This window comes from Muntiacus reevesi, chromosome 17 (genome assembly GCF_963930625.1).
Source record: "Muntiacus reevesi chromosome 17, mMunRee1.1, whole genome shotgun sequence".
NCBI classification, from domain to species: domain Eukaryota; kingdom Metazoa; phylum Chordata; class Mammalia; order Artiodactyla; family Cervidae; genus Muntiacus; species Muntiacus reevesi.
The window spans coordinates 29,137,453-29,156,450 of NC_089265.1; the positions used below are offsets into that span (position 1 = coordinate 29,137,453).

The 18,998-nt window shown below is 37.0% G+C and overlaps 1 pseudogene; it reads right to left on the reverse strand.

Annotated features, from left to right (window-relative positions):
• Window positions 1-13,662: 13,662 nt before the first annotated feature.
• LOC136148713 (ras-related GTP-binding protein D pseudogene) lies at window positions 13,663-14,838 on the reverse strand (annotated as a pseudogene).
• Between the last annotated feature and the right edge of the window lie 4,160 nt (window positions 14,839-18,998).

Consider the following 18,998-nt stretch of genomic DNA (forward strand, 5'->3'; position numbering starts at 1 on the left):
GTTCCATTTTCAGATTGGTTCTTACTTCACATCATCTAAAAGATTGAAATTATAAAATTATAAAGACATCTGACAGTATCAACAGCCCACAGTGACTGACCACAAATAGTAATAATAACAGCCAATATTTACATAGCATTTACTATAAGTCAAGCGCTATTTACTTTACACCTATTATCTTATTTAATTGTCCCAACTACCCTCTACAACAGGTGCCATGGTTAAGAATTCTGTTTTATAGATGAGGAAACTGAAGTAAAAAGAAGTAACTCACCTAAGTTCATAAATATGGTTAGGATTTGAATTTGGGGGATCTGGTTCCAAAGTCAGATTTTAACCACCTTCCAAAGATGAAGACAGTGTGGGTATAAGAATAAAAGAAGTCATCTTAGGGTGCTTTGAGTAAATTTTCAGGAAAAATTTGAAGAAACTTCCAGGATGGCCAGTAATATAGCAGACATAGGAATTTAGTCTGGCAAAGCCACCTGGAAGCCAGTGATAGATGGATAAAATGAAGATTTCTAGAGGCTCAGAAATAGCTCCCTTCATGTAAGAATAGAAGAAATGAAATTGAGCATTCAACTAGTGTTGCAAGGACAAATTGCTGATGTAAACATGATGACTCATCTAGAGAAAGGGATGTCTGGGGTTAGTCCAGAACAATTACTTAGATCAAGTTGGTTTTATAAATTATGTAATGACAGCCTATACATTTTAAAAAATAAAAATGCTAGCTCATTGTTTTCTATAATATATCAAATTGGATGAACTAAATGGGCAAAGTAATTGATTTGGCAGAAATTAAACTACATGTGATTTCTTCAAGAATATACACAGTATTTAATTATTTCTAAATCATCCATTGTGCCTAGAATAGGATTTTCACATTTTTCATATCAGAATTGCTGAGTTCATATGGGATTTACAGTGCAATTAAAATAGTGATGAGTGGTTGCAAACTACTAGGACAATAATAGTCAATATTTATTAAATCTTTACTATGTGTTAGGCTTCCCCCTAAGTGTTTGATGCCATTCAGTATTTACAAGATCTTATTTGGAAGATGTTATTCCCATTTTAAAATGAGAAAATTGAGACTCTGAGAGGTTATACAACATGTGGAATAATTCATGGTGGAATAAGTAGTAAAGCTGGAAATCAAATCATTAGTATCCACCATACAGACAGACCAAGAGAGAATGAGACAGAGAACTGAACATTTGTACCTATATGTATTATGTTGGTGCAAACATAATTGCGGGTTCAGACTGTGAATTTTAAATCATTATAACTAGGCTCAAACACATCTTTATTAATCAAAATAGGAACCATTGCAATCAACACATTTTTTCCAATAAGAAATGTTTCTTAATTCCTGTACCGTAAAAATTCATGCTTCCGGATTTGATGAACTCTTAGAAAGCATTTTCTGCCTCCTACTGGTTTTGGAAGTCTTTTCCCTGCAAAATGTTATCAAGATGCTTGAAGAAGTGACAATTGGCGAGAGGTCAGGTGAATACTGTGGATGATGCAAAATTTCAAAGTCCAATTTATTCAACTTTGGAAACATTGATTGTATGACTTGCAGTTGAGTGTTGTTGTAGAGAAGAACTGGGCCTTTTCTGTTGACCAACACCAGCTGCAGGACTTGCAGTTTTTGGTGCATTGCATCAATTTGCTGAGCATACTTCTCAGATGTAATGGTTTCACCAGGATTCAGAAAGCTATAGTGGATCAGATCAGGAGCAAATGACCAAACAGCAACAATTACCTTGTTTTGGTGTAAGTTTGGCTTTAGGAAGTGTCCTGGAGGTTTTTCGCAGTCCAACCACTGAGTGGGCTGTCACCAATTGTCATATACAATTCACTTTTCATCATAGATCACAATCAGATCGAGAAATTGTTTGTTGTTGTTGTGTAGATAAAAGAAGACGACACTTCAAAACAACTATTTTTTTAAAATTAGCAGCCAGCTCATGAAGCATCCACTTATCAAGCTTTTTCACCTTCAATTTGCTTCAAATGCCGAATGACCATAGAATGGTTGATGTTGAGTACTTGGGCAGCTCCTCATGTAGTTGTAAGAGAATCAGCTTCAATGATCCTCTCAATTGGTCATTGTCAACTTCCAATGGCTGGTCACTACACTCCTCATCTTCAAGGCTCTAATCTCCTTTGAAATACTTCCTGAAGTTTTGCACTGTATGTTCGTTAGTAGTTCCTGGGCCAAATGTGTTGTTGTTGCATTTTTGGCTGGCTTTACAATCCATTTTGAACTTGAATAAGAGAAACGCTCAAATTTGCTTTTGGTCTAACATCATTTCCCTAGTCTAAAATAAATATCAAATAAATAGCAAGCAATAAGTCATTAGCAGAAAAACATAAAGCAAGAAATATGCATTAAAATGATGTATAATATAACTGCATTTATTTAAGAATGTATTCCAATTACAAACAGCAAAGTTCAACAATGCAAAACCGCAATTACTTCTGCACCAACTTAAAATAGAAGCAATATTAATTTAATGGATGCTAATGAAATGGCTATACAGAGCTCTGAAATGTTTCATTTGAGACTATCAGAGCATAATTCTGCTTCCCCCTCACATACCTTCTATTGTGAGGCTCAAGATCTACATTAAAAAATCTCTGGTCAGTGATTATGCCTATGAATCCATTAGAAATGAATAGTACCAAATATATCTACTGCTGTTTGTGCTTTGTAAACTACTTTCTCTTATTTAATCTTATTTTATGATCACAATCTTAAAATGTAGCCTAGGGATTATTATGCAAAAACCCAGTCACGGGAAAGGACTTAGAGGTCCTAGTTCACAGAAAGAAAATGATAGAAGATCACCACAATAGAACCCTGAACTACTGATCCTTAATCTTGACCCAGGTCTTGCTCCTTAGTTTTATTTAAATTGAATCTCTTTCCTTATCATATGCCTCCAGTATTTACTGAGCTCTGTGTCTAACCCAAAGAAGGTCTACAGAAAATATAAATTGAAAGAAGACAAGTTTTTCTGCCTGAATATTCAGGCTGAAAGTTTAAAGATGCAGTAAAATGGGTTTTACCACCTAATGATGCCATTGTTAATCAAACTTTATTATCATTGTGAGTGCCCCAGAAAGTACAATACTTTCTAAGTGCAAGCTTTCAGATAAAAGCAAACATGAGTTGTTATTTTTTGAGTTTGTCTATTGCGCTCCTCTTAAAAGATCAGGCTTTCACTTCAGCACACCCGAATCCAGATCCTAACCTCAAAATGTATCATTAGTGGTAGGGGCAAGTTAGACTCAAATTCTCCAGACCTTAGTTTCCTCACCTATAGAAATGATCTAACAATATCTGCTGTTTAGGGTAGTTGTGAATATTAAATAAATCACATTAGGTATTCAAATAGTACCTAAACCAGTGTAAATAATAACTGGTAGTTATTACATTACCATCATCATTATCATAGTTTTATATTTTATCTACGAGAGCATTGGTTGTAATACTTCCTGTTTTATACCATAAAGAAAGGAAACGGTTTCAATCCAATCATGCCTTGCTATTGACTATGAGATGCATCAAATTCAATAATTTTAACAAAGTGAAAAAAGCAGTTTCATCTTAAGTACGTAAAATACAGTACAGATGCTTGTGTGTATGTGTGTGTGTGTGTGTTTTCAAAGATTTAAACTTCAGTCTGGATCATTTAGTTTTAACTAAATTTTCCCAAAGAAAGTTTAAGAGCAGTTTTCTGTCCAACAAAGTGAAATTCTTTCAACAGCACAATCAAAATGTTCTAAGGTACAGAGCACTCTGTGTGCTTCTCTAGTTAGTATATTTTTAAACTTATGAATGCTATTTTCATAATGGGCATGTGCTCACAGGTTTCTGTGATGGGCTAATGATATATACTGCTAGGAACAAATAAATATTTCGGCTATGTCATTTGAAAAGTAAAACATATTCTTGTTTATAACCAGATAAATACACTTGCAGATGTTTTCCCATAAAAAGAAGTGATATCTAGTGAATTTCAGGAACTTTATTGGAATGTCAAAGTTCAAACTGCTGCCAAAGCCAACACATAAGGTTTATATATCGACAGAGAAGAACAGATTTTACTGTGTTGTTGAGATTTTTATTTCTTGGTTCACGTTTTCCATTACTGCTTGGTCAGTAGCCATGAAGGATTCAGGGTGGTTTCATTCAATAAACGCCTCTAGTCCCCTATCCTCCTCTACTAACTTTACTCAAAACTAAGCACAAATCTGAACAAAGATTAAATATCTAGAGAACATAGCAAATCACTAGAGAGCAATTCTAAATTTATCTTGCATATTTGAAGATAATCTAATATATAAGCTATCTTTGGAACAAGGACTTTAAGGTTTAATGATATCGTGACATGACTCTAGTATAACTAAATCTCTCATGACAGTTGATTCAGAATTGTAGACACTTTCACAATCACAGTAATTGACAAGATCAAATGCATGGATCCAGTTCAGGATGTTCTTTTGCTGGAAGTAAAGATACATGATATAGTAGTAGTTATTTGACTACCGTGGCTCACCATTCTCAAATGAAGGCCTCATTTATTACGGACACTTGCAGTGAGTTTAAAAGGAAAAGAGCTTTCAGAACAACAACTCACAATAAATGACCAAAAATTGAAACATGAAAAGTTTTCTAAACATTTTGTGAGGTTTTTAATTTGTTTTATTGTAAAGTGTGCTTTAAAATGCTCTTCTTTGGGGAATAGAATACAGAGATGGCCAAGACTGATTCCTGTTGTAATTCTAGATTTGAAAGGTAGACAATCTTTGAAGATGCACTTAAAGAGGTGAATGTAAATCACTGAATCTAAGATGACTTTGATTATAAAATGGAACCTCAAACAGATGTGCCACTAAGAATAAAAATATACTGGCAATCAAATTATGATACACCATCAATTATTGCATTTCAATTTCTGAGAAGTTAAAATGTGAAAATATGAATGGCTTAGAAGATAGATAAAATATGGTAGTTTCCATGATAAAATGTAGCCACATCACCTCAGAAGCATTCAAAGAAAACCACATATAGAGAAAGTCAGGGAACTTGATTACTTCAAGAGGCATAGAGGAGCTCCCACATAACTATGGATGCTTTGGAATTACCCTATGAAATAGATCCCGAATTCTGTACCCTAGAAGTTCAAGAGATCTTCACTACTCACTCTCTTCTACCTGCCAGTGCAAATTCCAGAACAAAGAAAATATCCACAGCTTACAAGACCAGCTGTTTGAATGTCCCCTGCCACTTTTGCACAAAGAAGGTTCAAAAAAGAATTCTAATTCTCATTTAAATAAACTTATAAAGGTATTGCAAAGGGAGGCCTAAAGAATGAGAAATCACTGCTATCTCAGAAGGACCATAACCTATAGGCTTTCATATTCTGGAACCATATTAGTTTTGTTCTTTCAAGGCAAGTGAATGTTTCAAATCTCCCTTTTGCCCACCAGCCACATTTTAATTCATTAAGCCACATTGGGACAAGTATAATGTACTATAGAGGATAGGGAGATGGAGGACAAATACTGAAAACCATATTCCAAAGGATTGTGCTGTGTGTTAAGTCACCTCAGTCATGTCCTACTCTTTGTGACCCCATGGACTGGAGCTCACCAGGCTTCTCTGCCCATGGGGTTCTCCAGACAAGAATACTGGAGTGGGTTTCCATGCCCGCCCCCAGGGTATGTTCCCAACCCAGGGCTCCAATCCACTTAAGTCTCCTGCACTGGCAGGGGGGTTCCTTACTGTCAGGCGAGTGTATGCTCCTCGGTTCTGTCTCGTCACAACAGAGATTTGGAGTGACGGACATTAAAGCCCCCTCGGCCGGTCACAGCTCTCAGGTCTTAGACAGACCGTGTTATAGCTCTCAGGTCTCCAATGGACCATGTTATGGCTCTTAGACAAATCAGTGTTACCGCTCTATTTTATTTAGAAGATAACAGGAAAATCCATCTTCGAGGTGTGAGGGCATGTCGACCCAAAGACACAAACAGAAGAGCGCCCCAGCGTGCAGGAGAGAGAGAAAAGAAAGTTTTGGCTCCTCTTTTTATATGTTTCTCTCCCCCTGGGCCTGTCCTATGTAAATTGGGCCAGCCAGGAGTGCTGTTCGTTTTTCCTGAGGTTCTCACTCCAGTCCTCGGACCTTCCTTTGTTCTATTTTCACAGGCTTTCCCCTCCCAGGTCTTTTAGCCACCTCCATTCTGGACTCCTTTTCCCTATTCTAACTACCTAACATTACCAGTAGCGCCACCTGGAAAAATTGTGTACCTATCTGATGTGTGCAAACAGCAAATCACAATGAAACCCAACTTCCAGTGCGCCAAACCACACAGAACCCTGAAATAACTTCAGCTGAACTGTGAGGCAGAAGGGTTTAGGTTGCTTTTAAGTTTAATGTTTAAGGAGTGTGAAAAGAAGGTAATAACGTTGTGTGAAATATAATAGATTTTTTCAAATTACTTTTAAACTTTTTTATTTTAAATTATATGTACACTTTTATATGCATGGTTCTACCATTTTTGATAGATTTCACGGACTTATCTGAGCTGTGGAACCTGAGGATTTCGCAGAGATTTCATGGAGTCCCTGTCTTTTAACTCACTGGGTGCTTCATAGAGCAAAACAGCCGTATGCCTGACTGGCGTTTCTATTGTTCCTTGTGTCCTGCACAGTGGCCCTGAGAACCAGAGGCTGGAAGAGGCCTCACAAATACTGCTGGGCCTTCCAGCCATGAGGATGCACCTTCCTTATGGAAGGAGCGTTCTCTCCTACATAATAACAGAAGGCAAATTTCTGCTCACTACCCTGTTTTTTGTTAATAAAATTGGTGCTATGCTCCCATGTAAAGAATTAGCTCTGATATGAAATAAGAATTTCTCTTAAGATTGGGGCAACATTTTTTAAAAATGATGTGATTAAAAGGACAAGATTTCTTTCAATTCATGAAAAATACCCTCCTAAAATAACATTTGTACAGCCCAAGATGAAACGACTAATTCTAAGAAACAGAGCCCTCCTAGGGCTTGTTCCAAGTCTTCTAAATATAGAAGATATTACTTTAAATACAATTTGAACACCCTGCTTTCCCTGAAGGCAGCCATTGTCTCCCATCCCTTTAAATGCAGTGGATCTTCCGTGTGAGTTTCCTTAACTTTGACAGAAAACATCCTGTTGTAGGTCAGAGTTAGTTTTAAATCTGTTGAGTCCCTATTATGTACTGTGTGCTTTTCTGTATCTTGATTTTATTTAACCTTCACAACCCTGAGATATATCTATTAATATATCCGTGTTTAAGGATAAGGAGACAAAAATCTCACAGAGGTTAAATACAATGTTTAGAGACAAATTATATTTATTTATTTCTATGTTTTGTTGTTCTTGCTGTCATGACCTTTTGGTTTTTAATTTAAGTATAGTTAATTTATGATGTTTCAGGTATACAGCAAGTGATTCACTTCATACATATGTACGTTCTTTTTCATTTTTTTTCCTTATAGGTTATTACAAAATATTGAGTATAGTTCTCTTTGCTGTACTCTAGTCCTTGGTTACCTATTTTATGCATGGTAGTTTGTATCCGCTAATCCCAAACTCATTTATCCCTTCTCCCTTTCCCCTTCGGTAACCATAAATTTGTCTTCTATGTCTGTGGATCTATTTCTGTTTTGTATATAAGTTCATTTGTATCATTTTTAAGTTAAAGGATTACCATTTGGACTAATTTTGTCTAATTCCATAATCTATCGAATCTATTCTATTCTCATAAAATCCTGCCCCTAACAATGCATGATTCAGTGGAATTTTGCTAAGAACCATGGAGTACAACTAACCTTGAGCACTGGTAAATAAATTCTTCAACATATAAATGTAGGAATAAAAAAATGAGAGACACAGAGAGAGAAAATAGTAGAAACAGTTCAACTAGAGACAAATTAGCCACCAGTCCTAAGAGTTAGCCTCTAGGCTGTACACTTTACAGAGAAGAAAATAGAGCCTAAGTATTGAAGATCGATCCTTCTCTGGGATAATGGAGGTTTCTATAGCAAAAGACTGCATGCAGGTGGATCTTGAGCAGAGCTTTGATTGGGCACTGGTGTGTTCTGTGGTACTTCTCAACTTTTTGTACATAGCAATCACCTGGGATCTTGTTCACCTATAGATTCTGGCTCTGGGAGTCTGAAACAGACCCAGGGTTCTGCATGCTAACAAGCTCCAAAGTGATGCTGATGCTGCTGGTCCAAGGAGCACACATTGAGTAGCAAGGGTCTAGAGGAAATCGTTAACCAGGGCTTCAGAGAGAATAGTACTAGAAACCAAACTCCACCACTTAATCAGCATAAGAATTAAGGTAAATATCTTTACCTCTAAACTGTTTCTTTGTCAGTAAAGTGGAAATTATGATAATATTAACTATCACTCTATGTCAGGCACTGTTATAAATGCATAATATTAATTAACTCATTTAATATTTACAATACTTTAATTTTACTATTCATGATGATGAAAATGTTATCACAGAAAACTCAGATAACCTGCATCCAAGCCATGTGACTAGTATGTGGCCAAGAGTAAATTCAGATCCTAGTCAGCTTAGCTCAGGAGCCCACTATTTGCAACCACATCTTAGTGGAACACATACAGAAGTCCTGCCAGCAGGCATGCAGAGTACCACATTTAGTGCCCAGTAAATCTGAGTTCTCCTGCCCTTCTCCTACAGCAAGTTCGGTTGTCTTAAGCAGAATCTACTTACAACATAAAATTTAGAAAATGACACCACTTTGTAGGATGCATTTTTCACATTGATCTCTCTGGTGGACTTTTCTTTGGCTATAGAGAATCTGCAGTGTTTAGAGATTTGCATGAATTGCTGCTGTTAACAGAAGGCACTGTTTTGATCTCTCTTGCATCATTACTGGATGCATATGTTTCCCTTCTTTCTAGAAGTTCCAAAAAATTCTGCAATACATAGAAAATAGCATTTGCTACAGTTATGACTTTTTATGTTGCCCTTAAAAGATACAAATCTAGCCTTATTAAATATAAAACAGTGGTAGTTTATTGAACACAGATTTACTAAAGTCTTGTTTTAAATAGAAAGCTTCCCTGATTTTTAAAAGTTTTTCATTAAGGTTTTTATAAATTAAAAACAACCTCTTTTTAAAAGTGCAACTATTATGTAAAACTAGAAACCATAGAAAAAATACTTTGCATCCACTGCTTTGCAGATAAACTTATCTTACCATGAGCAGACTTATATAGGAAATATGACTGAGAGAAAATGATATTATATACCATAATGGCAGAATAGTTTGTTTCTAGAAGGAGTCTCAAATATTTCATATTCAAACTTTATTATTAATATATTCTAAAGTATGAAATTTGTTTATCTTCTTGATGTCACTGCTAAAGAATGATGAGGCACTTTTGGTGGAGGGAACTTTCTGGAAACAGAGCTTATATTTCTGGAAATATTTCTCTCATATGATAGAATTGTTTCTTTTTTTCTTTTCTAAACAGGACTGCTTCTTGCCACATCTGTCATTTGATAAAGCACACTGTGGCAATTCCCAATTTTTACAGTAAATGTGTTCTGGGTAAATGCTTATGTGGAGAAACGGATGATGATAATCAACTAATTGTCTTTAGGGGAAAATATGAAAAATAATCAAGAATTTGTCTTTTAAGAGTATGAGATGCAGTGATGATCTAGAGATATGTGATACCAGATTTGTTACTTTATTTTTTAATTAATTAATGTATTTGGTTGAACTGGGTCTCCGTTGCTGCATGAAGGCTCTCTCTAGTTACAGTGATGGGGGTGTTACTGTTGGTTGCATTGCACAGGCTTTTTATTGCAGTGACTTTTCCTGCTGCAGAGCCCAGGCTCTGGGCACACAGGTTCCAAGAGTTGTGGCCCAGGCATAGTAGTTGTGGTGCGTGGGCTTTAGTTGGTTCGAGGCACATGGAATTTGTTCAGACCAGGGATTGAAACTCCATCTCTTGTACCACCAGGAACATCCCAGGGTTTTGTTTGTTTGTTTTAATTCTAATGGTTAAAACAGCATGGTATAGATGCATGACTTGAGAGGGCAAGGATGTACAACAGAGAACCCAGAAATAAATTCAAAACCATACAGCAATTTAGAATATAAAAGAGGGGCAACTCAATCCAGTTGAGAATATCAATAATATTCAGTAAGTAGTGTTGAGACAATTGTGTCGTCATTTGAAAACATAAACTGGATACATACAGGACACTTTACACCAACTGTAAATTTCTAATAAATCAAAATTTTAGTTTATGTTTACAAGGGGGAAGGGTGAGGAGGAGGGATAGATTAGGAGGCTGGGATTGACATGTACACACTGCTATATTTAAAATAGATAACTAACTAGAACCTACTATATAGCATAGGGTACTCTGCTCAATATTCTGTAATAAACTAAAAATCTTGAAAAAGAATAAATGCATGTATATGTGTAACTGAATAACGTTGCTATACACTTGAAACTAACACAATGCTGCTAATTAACAATGATATAAGATGATAAAATTTTAATGCACACCATACTTTAATAATCAAGACAATTCAGCTGTTTTTCTTAAATATATTTCAGAGTTAACATATAACCTGTACATTACACTATTGCTGTGTTTTTATTCATTTTATATTTAAGGGTCCAAAATATATCATGTTCACAAAATAGTACTGTCAATGAATGTCAACCAGTTTTTAATGTCTGTTCCATCAGAAATACGGCACTCTGAAAAAAAATGAAAAAAAGAAATATGCCATTCTAGCCATATACACTAAATCTATATTACTGAAACTAACCAAAGATGATAATTCAGAGTCTCACTCCCACATAGACGTTCTAGTTGTCCTGAAAACCTGTAGGTCAAGTTCTCAAACTTTGAAAATGAGCAGAAATATTCCAGAGCAGTCACCATAGCCATGTATTTGGGCTTTGTATTTACACATTATTTTGTATACTTATATGTATTTATAGCAGTGGATTTGAGACATAAAGGTGACCACACACAAGAAAGTTAAGTCCCATATCAAAAACAAAATGAAAAAACAACTGAAGAGATTTTGTGATTCCAGTAGCACAGACTTCAGAAACTGAATGCTTAGACGTAACTCCATTTCTCTTTAACTAAGAGGTCATCGTCATGCTGAGGCTTTGAGGCAGTAGTCTATGTATCAGTGAATCATTAATCAAAGAGTACACTTACTACCATGAACCTGGGTCTCATGCAATAGCGTTAACTTTGCCTTTCCCCCAAAGAATCATTTGCTTTTGAAGTAGTAGGCATTTAAGGCTCATTCTAACAAAAACCCACCATATACCCAACTTAAAAATGGAAGCTCCACCTAGTTACAATAATATATATACCTAAGCAATGTGTGATTTACCAGTTAGGCAAATGTCTCTATCTTGAGGATAAAGTTGTTTTAAAAAAGTGATTCTTTATTTGTGCATTCAAAAAGAAATATTGTGTAAAAAATATTAAAGAATTAGAATTGTAAGAATAGCCTCCAGGTTCAGTTCAGTCGCTCAGTCGTGTCTGACTCTTTGTGACCCCATGAATTGCAGCATACCAGGCCTCCCTGTCCATCACCAACTCCCGGAGTTTACTCAAACTCATGTCCATCAAGTCGGTGATGCCATCCAGCCATCTCATCCTTTGTCGCCCCCTTCTCCTCCTGCCCCCAGTCCCTCCCAGCATCAGGGTCTTTTCCAATGAGTCAACTCTTCGCATGAGGTGGCCAAAGTACTGGAGTTTCATCTTCAGCATCAGTCCTTCCAATGAACACCTCCAGGTACCATGTTGGCAAATGTCCAACAGGTTATAGGTTTGGATATTAGAAAAAAGACTTCCCTGGAGCCCTGGGTTCCTACACAATGTTTCTGAGCAGAAATCATGAGGAAGGGAGTTAGGGCACCTTCATGATTTTTATAAATTTCCTTTCAAAATGGACAGATCCTTGGGAGGGCTCAAACCTTAAATCAGCTACCACCTTAAACTGCAGTTTCCAGCCTCAAAGGAATAGGACTTGGGGGAAAATGGATGAGGAGAGGATAGAAAGAAGCCACGGATAGTCTCAAGGAAAAGTTGCTTTAGGAACTATCCATTTTTGCTAGGATCAGCATTGCTATCCCTATGAGGCTCTGCTAAAAATATATACATATGAATATTTTCTAATACCTGTCAACATGCTTTAGGGCACTGAGCCTTGGGATGAACCTAGAATTATCTACTTGGAGTGGTTTGGGATGGGGGTAGATTTAGAATCTCTTCACTTGCTGTTGGTCTAAAGTAAACATAAGAGGAAGAATTTCATAGAAACAGACACACAGCTAACCATAATGCCTCCTCTGCTCATCCTTGCCCACTGCCTTTTAGCAGTTTTCAGGGCCACTTTTTTAGCCATTCAGAGCATGCTGCTGGCAAGCTGAGCTCTAGTTCAATCATAAGGTGGAAACAAGCAGAGTCCATGAGGCACACTGTCACAGCTGAGAAGGAGACTCAGAGATGACAATCTGCCAACCAGGATTCAGTTCTGTGGCAGAGAACTGAAATATTGCCCGTGGTCATGGAGCAATGTGTTAAAATTGTATAGGACTGTATAGGATATATTTTCAAATCTGCGATTGCCAGTCACCTCCATTTGGGAAACCATGTATCTTCTGATGTTACTTTAGCCTGGGTGGCAGGTACAGAAAAGCATCCAGAAACCCTGCAATTCAGTGACATTCCAATTTCTCTCCAGCGATCGGCACCATTTTGGAAATATGGTCCCAAAGGACAACAATAACACAGCAGAAAGAAATAACCTCTCTGCTTAAAATGATTTTAGAGACATCTGTTGAGGTAGAATTTTATAAAAAAATGTCAGGTAGGGAAGCACTCTCACAACTATAGAAGTGTTAGATAAGTTTGGTGCTAATATTATTCTATAAACTTCTATTTATATCCATTATAAACAGGGGACAGGTCTTATTGCTCCTGGAACTTGCCATCCCAATCTGTTCCTCCATGGAAAACTGACTTTTCTCAACAAATTGGTAGCAAAGATTCCCATGCTTAAAAAAGTCATTGCTAACAAATCACTTTTTGATTAATTTCCATTTGCCACATATTTACAGACTCAGTATGCATGTCCTAGGCACCAAGGATAGAACAAAGCTTAGAAAAGTTGTTTCATCAAACTTTAGTTCCATGAGAAAAAGAAACCATGAAAATACACATACACAGTTCCTGGCAGTACGCACACAGGATTTTTTCTTACTACAGACCATAAAAGTTTACATTTGTGTAATGAAGTTACAGTAGATTTCACTTCATTGTTAATATACAAGTTTTTGCTTCAAAGTGCTTACTTTATTTAAAAAAGAGAAGATTAAAAAACAGGGTGGCAGGATTTTTTTTTTTTTTACAACAAACGTATGTCTTGTGTCCCCATCTCCTTCCTCGTCTTCCTCTAGTGCAAATCAGAGCAGCAGCTTCGTTGAAACGTCTGATTTCAAAAGATGTTGTGAAGTAATTAGCCTCCAACTAATAAAAAAAAAAAAAAAAGATGTTCCTGAAACCTCACCTACAGCAGCACCCTTGGCGTCCTGTTGAGGGTGGCTCCTGTTTTCTTCTGCAGCCAATTCTGAACCTTTCTCAATTCCATCACTTTCATTCTCACCTCAAAAACTCCATGGATGGCCTTCCGGAAGCAATGGAAATTATAATCAATCAGCTCTTTTCTTTCAAAGCTTTCCTCTCTAACAGAGCAAACAAGAGCCAGGAACTTTGTCTCCTCTTTTAAATAAAGAACTGTTGTATTAATCAGCTTTATAATGCTGTTGATTCATTGTCACAGGGGGTTCCTGCTCCATCTTCTCTGAGGCCATAAATACAAGAAATATCAATGACCACATCATCATGTCACAGCAGAGCTCGTAGGTTTTCATATCCACAGGGGTACTATCTGTTGCAATATAAATCTTACTGACCACATCAAAAAGAAACAACTTTTCAATTCCAAAATTTGAGATAAATATGTTTAGCAAATTCTCCAGGGTGGGAAGTTGTGGAATCAGTTCCTGAACCACTGTGCTAAAAGCTTCAAATATTGGATTGAATGATCATATATGCTTGTCAGATAAAAACTGAGATGAATTTTTTATAGCCCAGCATCTGCAAGGTCATCATTTGCCCTCTAGTGAATGTCTCTCTGGGTTTCAATTTTGTGGTCATCTGACAGATCATCCACTTTGTGAATAAACACCTTGAAGTTGATGTCGCTGTTGACTTTGTAGGCCCTGGTCACCTTGAGGTGGATCCTGGCCAAGGCTTCCATGTAATCGTCCTGGGAGTCTATAACAAATAGCAGTGCTCCTGTCCCTCAGAAGATCTCATAGTCAAAGGTGGGGTCAAAAAAGTCAATCTGTCCTGGGAAGTCCCAAATCTGAAAATTAACACAGGAGCTGTTGGAAACTTCCTCCCGGCAGATCTTCTTCATGCTCACTAAGAACAGAGTTTCCTTGGGAGACATTTTATGAAAGACGACTTTCTGGATGGATGACTTGCCGCTCCTTCTTAGGCCCACGAGCAGGATCCTTGGCTTCACCTCTGTGCTAAGAGGGTCGCTAAAGTTCAGAACTCCCTCCTGCACCCTGGTGTCTGGCTTAGCATCCGAGGAGTGGGACCCATCTCCGTAGTCTGCTAGCACCACCAGCTCACCCTCCTCCTCCAGCTGGGGCTTCCGCAGCATCTGGCTCATCGCGCCCATGACCCTCCCTCTGGGGAATGATGGGGGTCCCTGGTGGGGAGGGGGTGTCGGCCAAACCTCTTGGCCTGTGGCTGGTAACCTATTTCTAAATTGAGGTTTTGTCCCGAGGTCCGTGGGCGAAGGTGGAGACCGCACTTCCCCACATCGGCCGCGTCCAGGTCCAAGATTAAAATGTTTTTAGATATTTAACAGTAAAAATATAATTCATAAAATGTAAGGAAAAAGCAATGGCAATTTCTTTAAGAACCTTGGTAAAGAAATGAAGTATGGCTACCTCTTGAAGATTCATGAGAAGGAAAGAGGTTATTTCTCTTTACAAGCCAGCTTCACCATCACCCTCTGCTGGTTTCCACTACGCAAATGAGCCAGAGGACCCCAGTGACACATATTGTAGGCTCTGAGGTCTTTTACTTTAGTTGCAGCCTTCCCAGTTGCTGAACCCATCTTGACTCAGAAAGAAGGCATTCCTTACCTTATTTTTGACAAAGGAGGCAAAAACATACAACGGAGAAAAAAGACAATCTCTTTAACAAGTGGTGCTGGCAAAACTGGCTGCCCACCTGAAAAGAATGAAACTAGAACACTTTCTAACACCATACAAAAATATAAACTCAAAATGGATTAAAGATCTAAATGTAAGACCAGAAACTATAATACTCCTAGAGGAAAACATAGGCAGAACACTCTTTGACATAAATCACAGCAGGATCCTCTATGACTCACCTCCCAGAATAATAGAAATGAAAGCAAAACTAAACAAATGGGACCTAATTAAACTTAAACACTTTTGCACAATGAAGGAAAATATAAGCAAGGTGAAAAGACAGCCTTCAGAATGGGAGAAAATAATAGCAAATGAAGCAACTGACAAAGAATTAATCTCAAAATTATACAAGCAGCTCATATAGCTCAATTCCAGAAAAATAAACAACCGAATCAAAAAATGGGCCAAAGAACTAAACAGACATTTCTCCAAAGAAGACATACAGATTGCTAATAAACACATGAAAAGATGCTCAACATCACTCATTATCAGAGAAATGCAAATAAAGACTACAATGACCATCTCATGCCGGTCAGAATGGCTGCTATCCAAAAGTCTACAAACAATAAATGCTGGAGAGGGCATGGTTTAAAGGGAACCCTCTTTCACTGTTGATGGGAATGCAAACTAGTACAGCCACTCTGGAGAACAGTGTGGAGATTCCTTAAAAAACTGGAAATAAAACTGCCATATGACCCAGCAATCCTACTGCTGGGCATACACTCCAAGGAAACCAGAACTGAAAGATACGTGTGTATCCCAATGTTCATCGCAGCACTGTTTACAATAGCTAGGACATAAAAGCAACCTAGATGCCCACTGGCAGACGAATGGATAAGAAAGCTATGTACATATACACAATGGAATATTACTCAGCTATTAAAAAGAATGCATTGGAGTCAGTTCTAATGAGGTGGATGAAACTGAAGCCTATTATACAGCGTGAAGGAAGTCAGAAAGTAAAACACCAATACAGTACATTAACATATATGTGGAATTTAGAAAGATAGTAACCATGACCCTATATATGAGACAGCAAAAGAGACAAAGATATAAAGAACAGATTTTTGGACTCTGTGGGAGAAGGTGAGAGTGGGATGATTTGACAGAATAGCATTGAAACATGTATATTACCATATGTGAAATAGATGACCAGTTCAAGTTCAATGCCTAAAACAGGGCATTCAAAGCTGGTGCACTGGGACAACCCAGAGAGATGGGATGGGGAGGGAGGGGGGAAGGGTGGTTTGGAACCAGGGTACACATGTACACCCGTGGCTGATTCATGTCAATGTATGGCAAAACCCACCGCAATATTGTAATTAGCCTCCAATTAAAGTAATTAATTTAAAAAATGCCTGTCCTTAAGCTAAATGGATTTAGTTTGAAATCACTCCCTGATTTCAAACTATATTACAAAGCTGTAGTAATCAAAACAGCATAATATCAACAGAAAAACAGACACTTTGATCAATAAAACAGAGCTGAAATCCCCAAAATAAATACATACACATATGGACAATTAATTCACAGCAAAAGAACCAAGTACATACAATGGAAAAAGGATATTCTGTTTAATAAATGGTGTTGGGAAAATGGGACAATCACATGCAAAAAAAAAAAAAAAGGAAACTAGACTGCTATCTCATACCATACATAAAAACCAACTCAAATGGAATGAAGACTTGAATGTAAGACCTGAAACTATAAAACTCCTAGAAGAAAACAGAGGCAGTTTGCTTTTTGAAATTAGTCTTGGCAATTACTTTCTGCCTATGTCTCCTCAGGCAAAGAAAGCAAAAGAAAAAATAAGCAAATGGGTCTACATCAAAAGAAGAAATTTTTGCACAGCAAAGGAAACTATCAACAAAACAAAAAGGCTGCCTACTGAATGGAAGACAGTATTTTCAAACAAAAATCTGATCAGGGGTTAAGATACAAAATATAAAAAGAGCTTATACAATCCAACATTAAAAAAAAAAAGATGATTGAAAAATGGGCCAAGGATATAAACAGACATTTTTCCAGAGGAGACATACAGATGGCCAAAAGGGATATGAAGAGACATTCGACATCACTAATCATCAGGAAAATGAAATTAAAACCACAATGAGAAATTACCTCACACCTGTTCAAATGGCTGTTAGAGATAAGAAATAACAATAAGTGTTGGTAAGAATTTGAAGTAAATGAATCCTCATACACTGCTGGTGGTAATGTAAATTAGTGCAGCCACTGTGGAAAACAGTGTGGAGATTCCTTTAAAAATTAAGTATTGAACTACCATATGTTCTAGCTCTCCCGATTTTGAATATTTAACCCAAAGAATGAAAACACTAATTAGAAATGATACATGCACCCTTATGTTCATCTCAGCATTATTTACAATAGCCAAGACATGGAAGTAAACTAACTGCTCATCAGCTGATGGATGGATAAAGAAAATATTGTGTATATATCTACAAAGTTATACTACACAGCCATAAGAAGGTGAAATCGTGTCATTTGCAGCAACTTGGAAAGAACTTGAGGGGATCATACTAAATGAATATGTCAGATAGAGAAAAACAAATATGATTTCACTCATGTGTGGAATACCAAAAAAACACAAAGCAAAGCAAAATAAATTAATAAACAAACAAAATTACAGGGAACAAAATAGTGGTTACCAGAGGGAAGGGGTGCAGGAGAATGAAATGGGTAAAGGGGAACACCTGTAAGGTAGAAGATGGAAACTGAATTTTTTGTGGTGAGCATGCTATAGATACTCATGCATGCATGCTCACTCATGTCTGACTCTTTGTGACCCCATGGACTATAGCCTATCAGGCTCCTCTGTCCATAGAATCTTCCAGGCAAGAATACTGGAGTGGGTTGCTGTTTTCTCCTCCATGGGATCTTTCCAACCCAGGGATCGAACCCCCGTCTCTTCTGTCTCCTGAATTGGTAGGTGAATTCTTTACCACTGTACCACTTGTATATATTAATACTATATGCAGTGTATTATATGTTTCACATGTACAATATATTTCTATGTTTGAAGTAGAAATATAATGTACATATGAAATGCATATAATGTTATAAACCAATGTTTAAAAAATGTCCTTGAGTCAGTCTCCTGTTCTAATTGAATATATATGAGGCAAATACTGCTATCTTCTGTGTTCACCAAAACATAATCTGTATCTAATAAGTGTTCTATAATCTTATATATTTCTTCCACTTTTCCAAAATAGAGTCCATTCTTAGATTTAAAACTATATATATATAATCTAACATTAACGATCACTTTCACGGTCTGTATTAACAAAATAAGAGTTTGAACATGGATCTGATTCCAATTCAAAGTGCATATGTCTGTTCACTTGTTTGTGCAAATAATGCTCGTGCTGATGTCTGGTTGATTATACCACAGATTATTTGGTCATAACTCATAGGCAGCTATAAGATCAGATTGTGCATAGAATCCTTCTACATTTTTAATCTTCTAGAAAATAAAAGTCCTGCCCAAATGAAATCTGGTTCCCTTAATGAATTCACTAGGAGAGTCACCCTGGCTTGCAGTTGTTTGATTAAAAGAGCATAAATTGGGATGTTTGAAGGTTCA